Source organism: Wyeomyia smithii, chromosome 3 (assembly GCF_029784165.1).
Source record: "Wyeomyia smithii strain HCP4-BCI-WySm-NY-G18 chromosome 3, ASM2978416v1, whole genome shotgun sequence".
NCBI lineage: Eukaryota > Metazoa > Arthropoda > Insecta > Diptera > Culicidae > Wyeomyia > Wyeomyia smithii.
The window spans coordinates 113,706,410-113,723,621 of NC_073696.1; the positions used below are offsets into that span (position 1 = coordinate 113,706,410).

General features: G+C 40.4%; 2 long non-coding RNA genes across 2 annotated transcripts; both read left to right on the plus strand.

The window, feature by feature from the left end:
• Nucleotides 1-4,853: 4,853 nt before the first annotated feature.
• On the plus strand, nt 4,854-6,453 carry LOC129731311 (uncharacterized). Its single transcript, XR_008728996.1, has 3 exons — nt 4,854-5,476; nt 5,550-5,636; nt 5,722-6,453. It is a non-coding gene; the product is annotated as an uncharacterized LOC129731311 (long non-coding RNA).
• Nucleotides 6,454-12,919: 6,466 nt separating this feature from the next.
• Nucleotides 12,920-14,036, plus strand: LOC129731457 (uncharacterized). The gene is made up of 3 exons (XR_008729023.1): nt 12,920-13,091; nt 13,165-13,251; nt 13,337-14,036. It is a non-coding gene; the product is annotated as an uncharacterized LOC129731457 (long non-coding RNA).
• Nucleotides 14,037-17,212: the final 3,176 nt, after the last annotated feature.

Below are 17,212 nucleotides of genomic sequence, written 5' to 3' on the forward strand. Positions count from 1 at the left end.
TTTTTGTTTAAGAACGTCTCAAGCCCGTCATATAGCACGAAGGGGGTGTGTTCCCAGTTAATATGTCGTAAAGGTTCACAATAAAAACTGTTCCAAGAAAAAAAAAATCAGGATCTATATATATCTTGTATTTTCATAATTTAACACATTTTTTTAGTGTATTTGAACTTATTGAACACCCTGTAATTAAGATTATTAAAAACCTTTCTCATTAAAACGACTTAAATGCTGCACTGAACATAAACAATAGAGAGTTAGATTGATGAAAGAAAACTAAAATAAATAACTAACTCAAACGAATCAGAGTTACAAACTGAATTGAATTTTGAAATCCCACGGAATTAAACCGTACTTAGGGGTTAAACTTTGATTAATTCGACACTCACGCCTCTGCAATCAAACAAATAGAGTGAAAAACCCACACTGAACAGCAAACATACGCTAAACGAAGGACATTTTATGAAAGGCGAATCTAATTTGTGGAACGACCGAGAGGGGTTGATATATTCGGTTGATGTTCATTTTCCTCTCACCCCAGCTCTGTCCTACAGGAGTGCACGATCCGGAGGGATGCTAGTCTTTTGACTGGTGACTTCTCACTCCCGCTCTACTGCCCTACCTTTTTTGCCTGAAAACTGATGCAGAAAAATCCTCCTCGACTGGTATCCTATTGCATGTGTTGGTTTCATGGGACCAGATGAACGTTAAAATATGTCATTTATCAAAACAATATTTATATTTCTTTCATGAAGTAAACTTTTTACCACCCCTTCAAATTTTACATGCCAAAAGAAATAAACGCTTTTTGTAACATGACTCGGAAGCGTGCCACCCGTCTGCCATTCGGGACGGAAGAGAACAGCAAAAAATTATGAATACAAATCTATTTTTTGTCGGTGCACAATATTATTACAGATTAAGAACCTCTCGAGTTGAAATTAAATAAATATCCTATTAATCATTGTGATTTGCATATATTATCGGTTTCTACCTTATTGGCTTCATGTTGAAAAGTAGTCTAAAGAATGCCTCAAATATGAGATGGATCAGGGAAACGTACGTAGGTATACAAATAGTAAAAACCAGGATTCGGATATTGCATTTCATTGTTGAATGGGAAAGGGCATTCGTGATTGAAAATACAAATATATCATCTAGCTGTCAATGGGTGACTTACATGTGTTATGCAAATTAACATTTTTGTGTACATACACACCGGATGGCGCAATCTTTTTGCAACTGGCGATGTTCGGGCTGTAAATCATTTTATTGGCAGTTTTATATGCGATCATTCGTGATTACGAAATTTTGTTAGTCTTGATGAACGTATAATTTGCAGTCATGTGAAATTTTCCTGAGTTATACGATGATTTGAGGCTGCAGATTAATGCAAATATAGATACTAATACATTGAATGTACTTATTTTGTTGAATTTTTGCACATGTTGGCATGTTTTCATGATGCTGCATATTAAATAATAAGCATTTGGTTTCATTATTTTTACAGTGTTTTAATAACTGTACAATTTTGAGAAGCAAAATTAGTGATTGTATGAACAATTCTAGGAAGGGCTACAAAAATCCTAGAGAGGGCTATAGCCCCCTCTAGCCTCTCCGTAGTTACGTCAATGGTTATAGAAGAATTGGATTAGTTTTATCAAAGTTACAGTTATTTTAGAGTGTCACAAAATTTTCTGGATTGTTTATTTTATATTTAATCATGAGTCATGAGAAGTGAACTTTTGGGGGGCTCTGGATCCATGGCCTCTCTAAACCCTCCCTCCCCCCTTCTAGTCCGGCTCGGTAAGTAACACCAATATAGTAAAATTCTATACAATGTTCACTTTTCCCTATTTTTCTCTCTAAAACTATGTCGAGTAGACCAGTTGTTTCTTAGCTATATAGCAATTTCAGGATTTAAGGAAATATTTTTTTTTTAAATTACACTAAAGTCGCTTTTTACGCGGGGGATACGTGCCGCGTGAAAAAAACCGCGTAAATTTCGAAATCCGCGTAAATTCCGGAATTCGCGTAAAAAAACCATCGTTAATTTTGCATTCCGAGTGAAGGGGAACCGAAATCCAGGCAAAAAAAATACCGCGTAAATTCCGGGATCCGCGTAAAAAAAAACGCGTAAATTCCAGAATCCGCGTAAAAAACCGCGTAAATTCCGGAATCCGCGTAAAAAAAAACGCGTAAATTCCGGAATCCGCGTAAAAAGCGACCTTAGTGTAATCGGATTTCGCACCATGAAAACAGTAAAAATAATAAATACAGTGCTAATGCCTAATTGTATCAACGAAACCAAGATCGGAACACTCACACGGCTAACATAGCGCTTGGCACTTCTCAATGGAGCCGTTTAAAAATCCAATCAATCATAATTTCGTTAAATTAGCCAAAGTAAATACCAAGCTTAAAAATTGTGCGGCTACCAACAAATCGCGGCTTCTCCCGGCAAACGGTGAATCCATCAGTGGCTGCATGTTTTTGGCCGTCAACTAAATTGGTGATAATTGCACGGTTTGGCGGTGCTTGTTCCATGTGTATTATGTGCTGCAGCCAGTGCATATATAATTTGCCTCTCATTTTACTCTCGTTTTCCCTGTTTCCCAATAACGGTTTATTTGTGTTTCCACCTCAGGCTGGCGAGGCTTCAGGATACAAGCTCGTGTCTAAATTATAGTACGCCTCGGGTAAAACCTTCTTAAAGTGCATTGTTATCGAAGACGACCTTTCAGCTGATAAGTAAGTGCCTTTTGTGTTGAAAACGGTGCAAAAATAAACACATACAGAGTATATTCATCTTTAGCTACTCAATGCGTTAAGGTGCCATTTTGTTCCAATTTAATTTTAAAGTATTTTTGACAAAAAAGCAAACAGATGAAGCCTTGTTAAATAAGAAAATATTCTGAGAGTATAAACGAATGACAAGCTGTTAACTCGACACGGACCAGGTAAGATCTGTACCGACAATGTTCTCAAAAGAGGTATGTTTCAAGCGGTTTGACAACATGAGTAAAATTACTCGCGAGAAAAATGAAGTGATTATGTCGTCAATTATGAGACAAGCAATTTTACCCTGTTTGGGATTGACTCAATTTGATCGTTATAAAGTTGGATTTAGTAATGATAATATTGAAACCTTCATATTATAAGGCTCCTTCAGAGTGAGTGTGAAGAAAATCAGAATAAGTCTGTGTGACTAGCAGCGGCATCCTTGGCACCAATGACAGATCTTAGAAATTGGGTGACATTGTTGTGTATATCTTATATAAAATGACGCACATAAACAAAACTCGTTCTGCAAATGTTCATGTTTTCTTCGGAGTTTGGAACATTTTTGGTGATTTTTCGTCTTATATTGACTTAAATCAGTTTTTTCATTGGCTAGTGAATCTTCAGTTGAAGCACACTAGAAATTGACATTTTTTTAGATTTAGTGTGAAAAGATGCGAGAATATGTCTAATTACAAAACGTAAAAATGCTATATTTTCATTAGTCTGAGCACAAGACTTCTGGTAATACAAGTGGTTTAAACTAACAAACGAAATAAGCATAAAGTGCGAAAAGGCGTCGTACACAAATTGCGTAGCGCATGAAGGTGGGTAGGGGAAAATAGTTTGCATTACTTATTGTTACATAGGGAAAGGATGGGGAGGGGTAGGTTGAGAAAGTTACGTAACTGTGATGTTTGCTCAAAACTAAAAATTTGAATTAGGAGGGGACGCGGGTTGTTCAGCGTAAAGTAATTTTAGGGAGGAGGAGAGAGGGGTATATGGAACGTTACTTATTAAAAATTTGATGTAGGAGGGGACGTGGGTTGTTCAGCGTAAAGTGATTTTAGGGAGGAGGAGAGAGGGGTATATGGAACGTTACTTATTGTTACACAGAGGGGACCTGAAATCTGGATTTATCAGCTGAGAGTTATTAGCTAGCAATACTCAGAGGGAGAGATAGTGAAAGGGAACATTCATTTGAGGGGGGAGGGAGGGGTTTGCAGTTTTGTGACGAAATGTGACGAGGGGGAGGGTGAGAATTCAAGCCAAGCTACGTAGCAAACATGAAACTAAGAAAAAAAATTTGGATATTTTCTAGTTGTTCTTTTTTATCACTGTTTTGTCTGTTTAGGGTCATTTTTATTACTTTCGTGTCTTTTCTTGTTCATTTATGACTCAAGGTATGTTTCGGATAATAAAATTTGCCAAAAAAAAAATTATCATATGGGGAGGTGGTATGGATAAGGTCGTATGCTAAGGGTAAGACACTATTGATATATTGCGAAATATTTCCAATATTCAGTATCGAAAAGCATTTACCGTTCCATTTTCGAGCACCCCTATATCTATATCATAGCTCATTTCCGTTACATCAAGCGTTACATTATCGTTGGAGGATGTCAATTGACAGATAAACGATAAATATCAAAATATATCAACCAATATCGTGCAATATTATCGAAATATTTTTCATAAAAATAAAGGTGTCTAGCCCCTAGGTCGTATGTCTAAACGTAAACAAAACGAGTGAGAGATGATTTGTGCTTGTGTAGTACAAGGAATATAACTCTCATTCGTTTTGTTTACGTTTAGACATACGACTTTATCACAAAGTAGTCGAGAGAACAGACATTCATGTTCATAAAAAGGAATTTGAAAATCGTGTGTAAAAATTTGAATCCAAATAGGTACATTAATACACTAACGACATTTGTTTTGTGGTGCCCCAGTTGCACTGCATAAATATCGCTGTATCGATATTTTATCGATATCTGTGCTTAGTTTTTGCAGCTAGCTGGCATCCCGCCATGTTTCGTGTACTAACATTGTAACCCTTGGTTCCAAATCCAAAGTGTTGACTCTGCCAACAATAATAAAAGCTAACGCTGCTCAGATATACCTTTCACTCCCTTAGTACGACTCTGCAAAAAGCCCCCTAAGTGAGTGATATCACTCCAAGTCTGGCGCTTTGCGTCTTGGACGGAGGGGTCACTCACGGAGGCAAGCTTTTCTTCACAACCACGACTACTCCACTCTGTATGGGTGATATCCCTCCAAGTCTGACGCTTCGCGTCTGGGACGGAGGGGTCGCTCATACCGGTCTGCGAGCAGATGCACTTTGGCAGATTTTGCCACAAGGGTTTCGGGCTATCCTAAGTAACAACCGGGAAGTGTTGCCAAGAGAGAGAAAGACGTCAAAATGCGGGAAACCTGAGAGGGTTTATAAGGCTCAGCTAAAGCTGTGAACGCTCTTTTTACGTTGAACAAGTAGCGAAGTTAGAAGTGCGCGCGAAGTCAGTTTTAATCTAGAAGACGAAACGAAAAGCCAGGGTGTAAATCCGTGTAAATTAAGAAGAAAAGTACAAAAGGAAAAGTCAGGACATAAAAGCTAATTGTGTGAAAAAACAAAAAGACACGATTTAAAAGTTAATTGTGTGAAAACCTAAAGAAAAGGTCATTTCAGTAAAAAGTTATTGTATGTAAAAGTTGATTGTGTAAAACAAAGCGATGTCTAAATCTAATCTAAATTCTATTTGAAATGAATATAGTGTACTAGCAACGAATACAAAGAAGAGAGAAGCGCTGAAGAGGGTGTTTTAAAAGTTAAAGAAAAGTCATTTATGTACAAGAAAAAGGTAAATTTTCATATTTATATACTAGAACGCCTGTGTAACGTAGTTTTAAGAGAGCCTGAAATCATTGCTAATTGTCCCCGAACAGGTCCTTGGAGGGGCCTTTTTGTGTTTTGTTCTGGTTTTACCCCAGATATTTTTCCCGACAGTTGCTCGTCGCCAGGTCGCCATTCGATTTGGCCCAATATTCCCCACCCCGCAGGAGCGGTGCTATACAATACGCCACAGTCGTGCGGAGTACACCCGAACGTGATCCCGCCCAGGTTAATCGGCAGAGATACCCTGATACGAGTAGCTGCCAACGCCGGTGTACCCAACCGGTGGTCCGAAGCCGGTGAGCCAAAGCAGGGGAACAGCAAGCAGAAAAAACCGTACAGCGAGGTCGACCCGCGGAAAATTGAAAAGAGTACAATGAGAGTTACACAGGCAGAAAAGCGCAAGTAAACCTAGGTTAAGAGCAATATTGTATCGAATCGGGATGAATATATTATAAGTTAAATGTATGTACGCAAGTTTTATAATCCACACTAATTTACACCCGCCACTTACTCCGGTATTCGTAACTCGAAAGGAGTTTCCACCCCTCGTCGCTACTGATTTAACGGGAAGGTGCTCTGAACAGAAGCTTTTGAGCAAGTAATAGTTAGCAAGTACATGTTTGGCAAAGCTTTCCACCATGGTCGAGGTCCGCTAGGTGGTTCACTTTCCCTTAGTTCCTGCTCGCAAGAATAAGAGTTGCGTGGTTGGTATAGAAGCAGCTTGAGGCTTGCATTCACTCCCCCATCCGTCATATTTCCTCCCAACCCCTGAGCAGCAAGGCTAACAATTGGCGCCCAACTAAAAATTTAAAGTTTGAAAAGTTCCCCTAGAGGGAGGGAAAAAAACAGTACCCTGTTTAAAGGCATTCGTTCTCCTAACGAATATTTTTTTTGCAACTCGTTTTAGTGAGAGTAGCAACATGGATATAGAATTTGATATTCAGTACAAGCATTTATTAGTTCTTGTTGGTAATACTCGAACAGAAAGAAAAGACCGGTTTGTAAATGACAGATTTATTTAATCTGTATCTTGGAGCGGTTGAAAATGAACTAACTAGTCCTGGATGAAAATTTCAGTTTTTTATACCCTTCCAGGATGTTTATATGTTACCAAAGTAACGACGCTTATGTACTACAGTAGAAGCCGCCAGCCCGGTTGTTATCTATTAGATATCCTTGACAACTCCGATCCTGGCTTTGGTAAAACAACGGGTTGCTGTTTTCACATTAGTGCATCACCTGGTAAGGGAAGAATTAGAATACGAACTTGCCATTCGCGATATTGAATTCACGGAAGGAGAAGCACGTGCAGCTCTCGCTAGGCGGTTGAAAGGGAGAATTAAAGAGGAGAGAGAGCAAAACAATGTGGATATTAATATCGTACGATTAAATACGACAGCAGAAACAAAAATCGAACTTATTGATACTAAGCTGAAGGAGATTCAAGATTTTCTGGCGAAGCGCAAACAGTGGGAAGGCACGCGAGAGAGTCTCAAAACCAGACTGGTACATTATTTTACGCGGGTAAAACGAATGTATGAAGCTACAGATAATGAAGATGATTTGAGGGATATTGATGCATTAGAATCTAGCATTCGAGGCACCTTTAATTCATATTTTTCTTGTTTCTCAGCCACGGGTCAACAAGACATTTTTAATAAAATAAACCAATCTTTTTCAAATATGGCTTTAGGTAATTCGAAACCAGCTAGTCAAGAACCCTCAGTTTCAAGCGTGGAGGAAGAAGTATACGTCACGCCGGGAAAACACGTTAAACGAAAACTTAAGTCGGTCGAAGATACAGGGGATCAGCTAGAGACTCAGCAAAATGCGTTAATGGCATTCATGAGGTCGCAGGGAGCGTTTCCTTGGATGCTTTACCCACAATATCCACCACCGTGGTGGACACAACTATTAAATAAGCAGCTCGAAACCACAGCCGAACCTTCAGGGTGTACTAAAAACATGCACAGCGGAAATTGCAAGAATAGAAAAAAAATAGAATTCGAACCTAGAAAATCAAAATCAAAGGCAGAAACTACTAGTGGTTCGGAGACCGAATCGGGCTGGTCATCAGACCAGTCGAGGAAAAGTTCACGAAAACAGAATAGACGTAGAATGGAAAGGTGTAAACCAGTATCAGACTGGCGGTTGAAGTACGACGGAGCAGATAACGGTCAATTTTTGATGAAGTTCATTAGAGAAGTTGATTTCTATGCAAAATCAGAAAATATGTCACAGAAAGAATTATTCAGACAAGCTATCCACTTGTTCAGTGGAACTGCGAAGACTTGGTTCATGTCAGGAATAGAAAACGAAGACTTTAAAACATGGAAAGAGCTGAAAGAGGAATTAAAACGAGAATTCTTAAGCCCAGACCATGACCACAATAATAAAAGCCGAGCTATTGCCAGAAAACAAGGGGCAAGGGAAAAGTTTCAGGATTACTTGTTGGAAATGCAGAAAATATTTAACTCTTTAACAAAACCACTTACCGAACGAAAGAAATTTGAAATTGTGTTTAGGAACATGCGCGCCGATTACAAAGGGCATGCGGTGTCATCGTATATAGATAACTTGGCCGATTTAAAAATATTTGGTAGACGTTTAGACGCTGCGTATTGGTTTAAATACCAAACACCAGTGAATGAGCCGAGCCTGCGAGGCAAACAGGTGCAGGCCAATGAAATATTTACCGGTGCTAAGCCGAAGAGAAATTTTGAAAACGAATCTAACAATTATAAATCGCGCAGCTTTACTAATTCTCGCTTCCATGCAAATGCGTCGGAGGGAGAAGAACATCTTCAAAATTCGGACATTGATGATACCCATAACCAAAATCATCCTCAAGGATTACAAATCCTCGTGGACAATTATAAACCCCCAAAAGAAGGATGTTGTTTTAACTGTCGATTAATGGGACATCATGCTCGAGATTGTAGCCGACCCAAACACAAATATTGCTTGCGGTGCGGTTTTCATAATGTAGACACAGCAAACTGCCCCTCCTGTCGAAAAAACGCCAAAAAGACTGTCTACGAGGGCAGACAAGTCGAGCGTATGTGAAGCCCCTCGAAAGCAGGGACGACATTGCGGTCTCCCTGGCAAAATTGGGATTTGAGAAAGTGAAACCTAACGAATATCATCAGTTTCCCTTAGTAGAAACCAATGAAGCAATTATAAATTTATTGAACGACGAAAGGCCCTATGCCAAAGTCACCATACTAGGAAACTCGATAGTGGCTCTTCTAGATAGTGGGGCACATCTCAGCATTTTGGGGGTGGGAGCATTAGGGTTATTAAAGCAATACGGATTGAAGATATTTCCTTCCGAAGTGTGCCTGAAGACCGCGAACGGGGAAAAACTGGAGGTTTACGGTGTGGCGTACCTGCCCATTACATTTGAAAGTGAAACTAAAATCATTGAAACTTTAGTCGCACCCGCGTTGAAAAGAAGACTGCTTCTGGGAATGAATTTCTGGAACGCGTTTGAAATCCGACCCACAGTCAGTAACACTGAAATAGAGGAAGTGAATGCTTATGAAAACTACGAAGAATATTCAAAAAATATTATTGCTAATTCGAATAATAAAATAAATCTTACGCCAGAACAGCAGTCGGCACTTGAAAAAATTAAGGATCAATTCAAAGTGGCCGGGGAGGGAATCTTAGACACCACCGATTGGATAAGTCACCGCGTCGAGCTAACGGACGAAGCTAAAAAGCTACCAGCAGTGCGCCTAAACCCATTCCCAACGTCGCCTACTAGACAGGAACAGATTAACACTGAATTAAATAAAATGCTAGAAAGTAAAATTATCGAAAAGTCCTATAGTGACTGGGCCTTACGGCTAGTTCCAGTGGACAAACCAGATGGGACAGTACGTTTATGTCTCGACGCACGAAAATTGAACGAGCGCACGTTAAGGGACTGCTACCCGCTGCCCCATGCGGACCGAATATTAAGTAGGTTGGGAGCAGCTGAATTTATTACCACAATCGACCTGTCAAAGGCTTTTCTACAAGTTCCGTTGCATCCTAAGTCACGGAAGTATACCGCGTTTTCAGTTTTAGGCCGTGGGTTGTTTCAGTTCACGCGCATGCCGTTTGGCTTAATCAACAGTCCAGCCACTTTGTCGTGATTAATGGACCGGGTATTAGGTGGGGGTGAACTAGAGCCCAACGTCTTCGTGTATCTAGATGACATCATTGTCATTAGTGATACCTTCGACGAGCATATCTCCTTACTACAACGAGTCGCAGAAAGACTGAAGGCCGCTAATCTATCTATAAATATAGAGAAATCGCATTTTTGTGTGCCAGAAGTGGCCTATTTGGGATACATATTGGGTCGAGGGGGACTTAAGCCTAATCCAGACCGTATCTCAGCCATTGTAAATTACGAACGTCCTAGCTCTCTCAAAGCTTTGAGAAGATTTTTAGGGATGAGCAATTACTATCGTAGGTTCCTAACCAACTATAGTGCCGTGACTAAACCGCTTACGGATCTTCTCAGAAGCAAGCCAAAAACGCTGCTTTGGAATGCCAACGCAGAAAAAGCGTTTCTGGAGGTTAAGGAGCGACTGATTTCAGCCCCAATCCTGATAAACCCAGATTTTACCATTCCGTTTGCCATTCATTGCGACGCGAGTGACATAGCCATCGCGGGCGTGTTGACCCAAATTCGTGATGGAACCGAAAATCCAATCGCATACTTTTCTCAGAAGCTGAGTCCAACCCAACAACGTTATTGCGCAACAGAAAAGGAAGGGTTAGCCGTCCTTAAAGCCATTGATAAATTTAGATGCTACGTGGAAGGCACTAAATTTACGGTATTCACGGACGCTTCTGCGTTGGCGTACATAATTAGAAGTAGCTGGCGAACGTCATCTAGACTGTGTCGATGGAGCATTGAGTTACAAGGCCATGACATGCAAATTGTTCACCGGAGAGGGGTAGACAATGTCGTGGCTGACGCATTGTCCCGAGCCGTCGAGGAAGTGGGGGTAAGCCCACCGAATCAAGAGTGGTATGCCCAACAATTGATAAGGGTGCGGGACAACCCAGAAAAATATAAAGACTTTCGCATTGATAGGGGGATTTTGAAAAAACTTACGGCTGCTCACGACGAAAGGCTGGACTACCGATTCGCATGGAAAACATGCCTTCCAGAGTCCATGAGGGAAAAAATCTTAGTGGAGGAACATGATGACCGGATGCACCTAGGTAGAGAGAAAACATTAGCGAGAATAAAGAAAAAATATTTCTGGCCAAAGATGGCCGAGGACGTAGCAAGTCATATTAAAAAATGTTCCATTTGTCTGCAATCCAAACCTACAAATCGATCCCAAATGCCCGAGCCAGGGAACCAAAGAATAACTAGCAAACCATTCCAAATAATTGCTTTAGATTTTATACAGTCATTACCGCGTAGTAAAGAGGGTCATGCACACCTATTGGTTATTTCAGACCTGTTTTCGAAGTGGTGTTTACTTATACCAGTTAAACGAATAACAGTGTCGCTAGTTGTAAAGTTATTGGAACAATCGTGGTTTCGCCGGTACTCGGTTCCAGAATTCATAATTTCCGACAACGCGTCCACGTTTTTATCTCGTGAATTTAAAGATTTTCTCGCGAAATACCAGGTAGGGCACTGGACTAATCCGAGGCATCACAGCCAGTCCAACCCCGTCGAAAGATTGAATCGAACAATAAACGCGTGTATTAGAACCTACGTAAAGGGAAATCAACAACTTTGGGACACCCGGGTGTCAGAGATCGAGTTCTGTTTGAACAACACGCCTCACAGTGCCACGGGATTCTCACCATATCGTGTGCTTTTCGGACATGAGATAGTAGAAACGGGAGAGGAACATAGAATAGATAGGGAAAGCGAAGAGGTATCTCATCGCGAAAGGCTAGAAAGGAAGGGGAAAATAGATGAACATATTTATTCACTAGTGGTGAAAAATCTTAAGCGGACCTATGAGAAAGGCATACGATCTTACAATTTAAGGGCAAAAAATTATGCTCCAGTATATAAAGTAGGTCAACAGGTTTTCCGCAGAAACTTTCGGCAGTCCTCAGCCGGGGTTGGTTTCAACGCAAAACTAGACTCGCTCTACGTTCCGTGCGTGGTCCTGGCGAGGGTAGGTACGAGTGCGTACGAACTGGCGAACGACAAAGGAAAATCCATCGGGATCTTTTCCGTCACCGACTTGAAACCAGGCGCCCAGTAGATGATGGCCGTTCTCATAGAGACAACATGTAGAAAAACAGACCGAGGCGAACATAAGATAGTAGGGGGATAACCTCATTTCCACAGAGGCTCCAATTAGGTAGTTTCTTTCCACATCACTTTGATTGCCACCAACACCTGAAACCACAAAACGATTAAAACACCTTTTTTTTTCCTACGGTATTATCACCAGAGGAACAAAATTAATACGATTATATCCAAAAAACTCACATTTAGGCAGAAGGACACGAACATTTGAGCTAAAAAAAAACGTGAGTCTGCAAACGTAAAAGGTAAACAACTGAAATCGGAAACATTTGAAAGGTATCTCATTGCGACAGTTGCTATATGTTGGTATGGGTATGAGCTCCTCTGCTTCTTTACTAAAGTAAAGCAGAGAGGAAAAAGCGCAAACGAACTAATCAGGGCCCTACTGCCCAGGAATTATAATGTTTTATGAAATAATTAAAATATTTCACAATTCAGACGGGGAGTTAAAGTAGGTAGAAACAAACAAAAGTAGTTAAGATTCTAGGAGGGTGGACGATGGGGTATTGTAACCCTTGGTTCCAAATCCAAAGTGTTGACTCTGCTAACAATAATAAAAGCTAACGCTGCTCAGATATACCTTTCACTCCCTTAGTACGACTCTGCAAAAAGCCCCCTAAGTGAGTGATATCACTCCAAGTCTGGCGCTTTGCGTCTTGGACGGAGGGGTCACTCACGGAGGCAAGCTTTTCTTCACAACCACGACTACTCCACTCTGTATGGGTGATATCCCTCCAAGTCTGACGCTTCGCGTCTGGGACGGAGGGGTCGCTCATACCGGTCTGCGAGCAGATGCACTTTGGCAGATTTTGCCACAAGGGTTTCGGGCTATCCTAAGTAACAACCGGGAAGTGTTGCCAAGAGAGAGAAAGACGTCAAAATGCGGGAAACCTGAGAGGGTTGAACGCTCTTTTTACGTTGAACAAGTAGCGAAGTTAGAAGTGCGCGCGAAGTCAGTTTTAATCTAGAAGACGAAACGAAAAGCCAGGGTGTAAATCCGTGTAAATTAAGAAGAAAAGTACAAAAGGAAAAGTCAGGACATAAAAGCTAATTGTGTGAAAAAACAAAAAGACACGATTTAAAAGTTAATTGTGTGAAAACCTAAAGAAAAGGTCATTTCAGTAAAAAGTTATTGTATGTAAAAGTTGATTGTGTAAAACAAAGCGATGTCTAAATCTAATCTAAATTCTATTTGAAATGAATATAGTGTACTAGCAACGAATACAAAGAAGAGAGAAGCGCTGAAGAGGGTGTTTTAAAAGTTAAAGAAAAGTCATTTATGTACAAGAAAAAGGTAAAATTTCATATTTATATACTAGAACGCCTGTGTAACGTAGTTTTAAGAGAGCCTGAAATCATTGCTAATTGTCCCCGAACAGGTCCTTGGAGGGGCCTTTTTGTGTTTTGTTCTGGTTTTACCCCAGATATTTTTCCCGACAGTTGCTCGTCGCCAGGTCGCCATTCGATTTGGCCCAATATTCCCCACCCCGCAGGAGCGGTGCTATACAATACGCCACAGTCGTGCGGAGTACACCCGAACGTGATCCCGCCCAGGTTAATCGGCAGAGATACCCTGATACGAGTAGCTGCCAACGCCGGTGTACCCAACCGGTGGTCCGAAGCCGGTGAGCCAAAGCAGGGGAACAGCAAGCAGAAAAAAACCGTACAGCGAGGTCGACCCGCGGAAAATTGAAAAGAGTACAATGAGAGTTACACAGGCAGAAAAGCGCAAGTAAACCTAGGTTAAGAGCAATATTGTATCGAATCGGGATGAATATATTATAAGTTAAATGTATGTACGCAAGTTTTATAATCCACACTAATTTACACCCGCCACTTACTCCGGTATTCGTAACTCGAAAGGAGTTTCCACCCCTCGTCGCTACTGATTTAACGGGAAGGTGCTCTGAACAGAAGCTTTTGAGCAAGTAATAGTTAGCAAGTACATGTTTGGCAAAGCTTTCCACCATGGTCGAGGTCCGCTAGGTGGTTCACTTTCCCTTAGTTCCTGCTCGCAAGAATAAGAGTTGCGTGGTTGGTATAGAAGCAGCTTGAGGCTTGCATTCACTCCCCCATCCGTCATATTTCCTCCCAACCCCTGAGCAGCAAGGCTAACAACATCTCAGCGTGTGTGTAAACGAGACAGCATATCACCGCCACTTTTCATACGCATAACATAGCATCTGCCAATGGGGCCCGCAAATCGCGGATCCGCTGCGATGTTAGCTGCGATGAAACAAAGTAAATAAGATAGAGATGCCAGCTAGCTGAGTTCTTGAGTGATGCGAGCGTCACATAGCGGGAGCATTACCACTTAATGTTAAATAACAGCAAGTTATTACACATCTTTTGAAAATAAGATGAACGTCTGTTCTCTGTGGCTCAAACCGGAAGAAATGAAAAAATACAGTTATTCGACCATTCCTATGAATTTTGGTGCCTCTATAGATAGCCATTTATAACACCAAACGAGAATCATTCGAAAAAGCTCCTAGAGCTCAACAAAAGAGCTCTTTGTACATACGTTGGCGTAGTAACGGGGCACTGTCCGAGTAGATATCATTTATAGAACATTGGCCGGGTTCAGGATGATTTCTGTCGCTTTTGTAATATGGAAAGCGAGACATCGGAACATCTGCTGTGAAGTTGTGGTGCATTATTTAAACGCAGATCAAGGATTCTTGGCAGTGGCTGTTTACAGCCCAAAGATATTTGATCTTTCCACGATTGGTGATTCGCTTCATAAACCGTATTTTAACTGACTGGGAGCAAAGATAATTAGAACAAGACACCTAACTTCCATATTTTTCATACATTTCGAATACGACTGATTTCCGACGGTTAGTGCTGTCATCTGATGACTTAAATTCTCATAAAATTGTCACTATGAGCAAAACCGATTTATCGTGCATAGAGTGCCTGTAAATATATAGAGTGGCGACACTGTCAAAATTGGAATAAAAATTATCTGTCAGTGTCATTCCAATTGAGCAAACAACCTATATATAAAACACATGTGGGGAAAAAAGAAAGGATGTTCAGTGTTACCAGCGTTACTTCGGATGACACGGCGCCACTCTAGTTATATATAGGCACTCTAATCGTGCATAGTGCGTCATTGATCGTTGAGCTGTTCATGATTGTATATGAAAAAGGTGTAGCAGTTTGGTCAGCTCGACGCTTAAGATAACATGCAGATTGATGATATTGACATTTTTTGCACTTAATGCTATTGCCATATTTTTTGCACTTCAAAGAACAAAAGAAAAGTGTGAATTTGACTGTCAGAGTTTATATTAAGGGGTTATATTTATTTTCAGGTCCCATTCTACCAACATTAAAAGTTTGATATGTCGCAAGCCAGGTTTCAGCACCATTGTGCATATGGTCAGGTTCACCGGGGCACCCAATTTTTGCTTTATTAACCCCGGCAAGAGTGGAAAACTTGACTGTAGAGCGTGCTATAAGCACAGGTTATCAGGAAGTTCTGATGGTACGCTCAATTATAAACGATGCGCCGATTTTTCTTGATTCTTCCGGAGAGTTTGATGTTTGAGAACTAAACATTCGTACACATTATTAACAGTTTTCGGATGGCAGCACCGTACAGTCGTCCACATAGATACTGAAAAAATTGTTTCACCTTTCAGCAGTCATGTCTTGGCCTTGTCGCCAGTTGATTTTGACGTTAAGTATACATTATATTAACTATGTATAAATTAGTTCGACTTTTGCTCACGCGCAGCGACAATCATGTCCGATGAATTCTGCAAGAGTTAGGTATCTTGTTCTAGTCATCTTTGCTGGAAGCGTATCGGTGCAGATACCTGATCACTCAACAATAGTGGTCATTGTATTTTGCAAGGGGACATGTATAGCAATTGACGGGGATATATTACAAAAGTTCACATCAATGGACAACGTCTCAAAATATTTTTCACGTTATAATTACCGGAAAAGTTATGTGAATATTTTCCACTGTCATTTTCACGTAGATTTTACGTGATTGTCATTCGAGTTCATCATGAACTGGTGAGATGATTTATCCTGTGAATCTTATTCAGTAGACATATGCATTTCATGTGAGTTCCACGTAGAATTTAACTACCGGTAAATTGAAAAGCATTTGCTTGTCTGATAGCTTCTACGTTTTATACAATGTATAATTTTCAATTGTGGTTTCCCAAATTCTTGAGAGACTAGGAATAGTTTTCATAAATTATCCAAATATGTTGCTTAATAAGTCGCACGGGCATGCAAAATCGCTAACTCGTAAATGAATTAAGCGACACATAAAATGGCAAAATGATATTGCGACATCCGCTGGCGATAATCACTGTTAGCTGCAACTGTTTATGTCCAGGGAATTCCTCGCAATTTGAACTGAATCTGTGTGGAATCTCGATGCCGGATTCTTATGATTTTTCTAATGCTCACTTATTGGGGAGTCATCAAGGAATTCCTATCATGTTCAAAGACAACATCAGACAACACCTTCGCCATTTTGATTTTTGTGTATTTTCGCACGGAGAGTTCACGCAATACTTCATTCTGTTTGACGTTGCCAAGTTGACGTAGATGCTACGTGATAAAATATAGTATGCATGTGATTTTCACGTAGATGTTATGTTTGTCACATAAATCATGCAAAATGACAGAAAATGAATAAGTACAGGAAATTTCACGTAACAATAACGTGAAAAATATTTTGAAGTTTCTCAAGAATTTGGGAAACCACAATTGAAAATTATACGTTTCATAAAACGTAGAACCGCAGACAGACGTCCAAGCTGAGTTCCAAACGTGTGTAAAGTTTTTTGTAGTAGCAATTCGTAACCAGATAGCGCTACCCGATCAACCACTCTTTATGCACCTTTATGAAACGACAACAACTGAAATCAATCGATATAGGTTCAAAACTAATCGATAGCGATCGTTCTCGTTTCATGAAAAAACTTAAAGAGTGGTTGGTCGGGTACCAGTGACACCAGCCTCGTACAGCGAAAAAAAATGTATTGTATCGATAAGGTCAACAGGCGGCACTAGTGTACAAGTGATTTACAACGTAATTCTCTTTGAAAATTTACACATAATTTTCGATCAATGTTGTTCTTGCTTGGACGTCTGTCTGTGGTAGAATCTATCAGACAGTCAAATGCTTTTCAATTTACCGGTAGTTAAATTCTACGTGAAACTCATATGAAATACATATGTCTACTGAATAAGATTCACAAGATAAATCATCCCACCAGCTC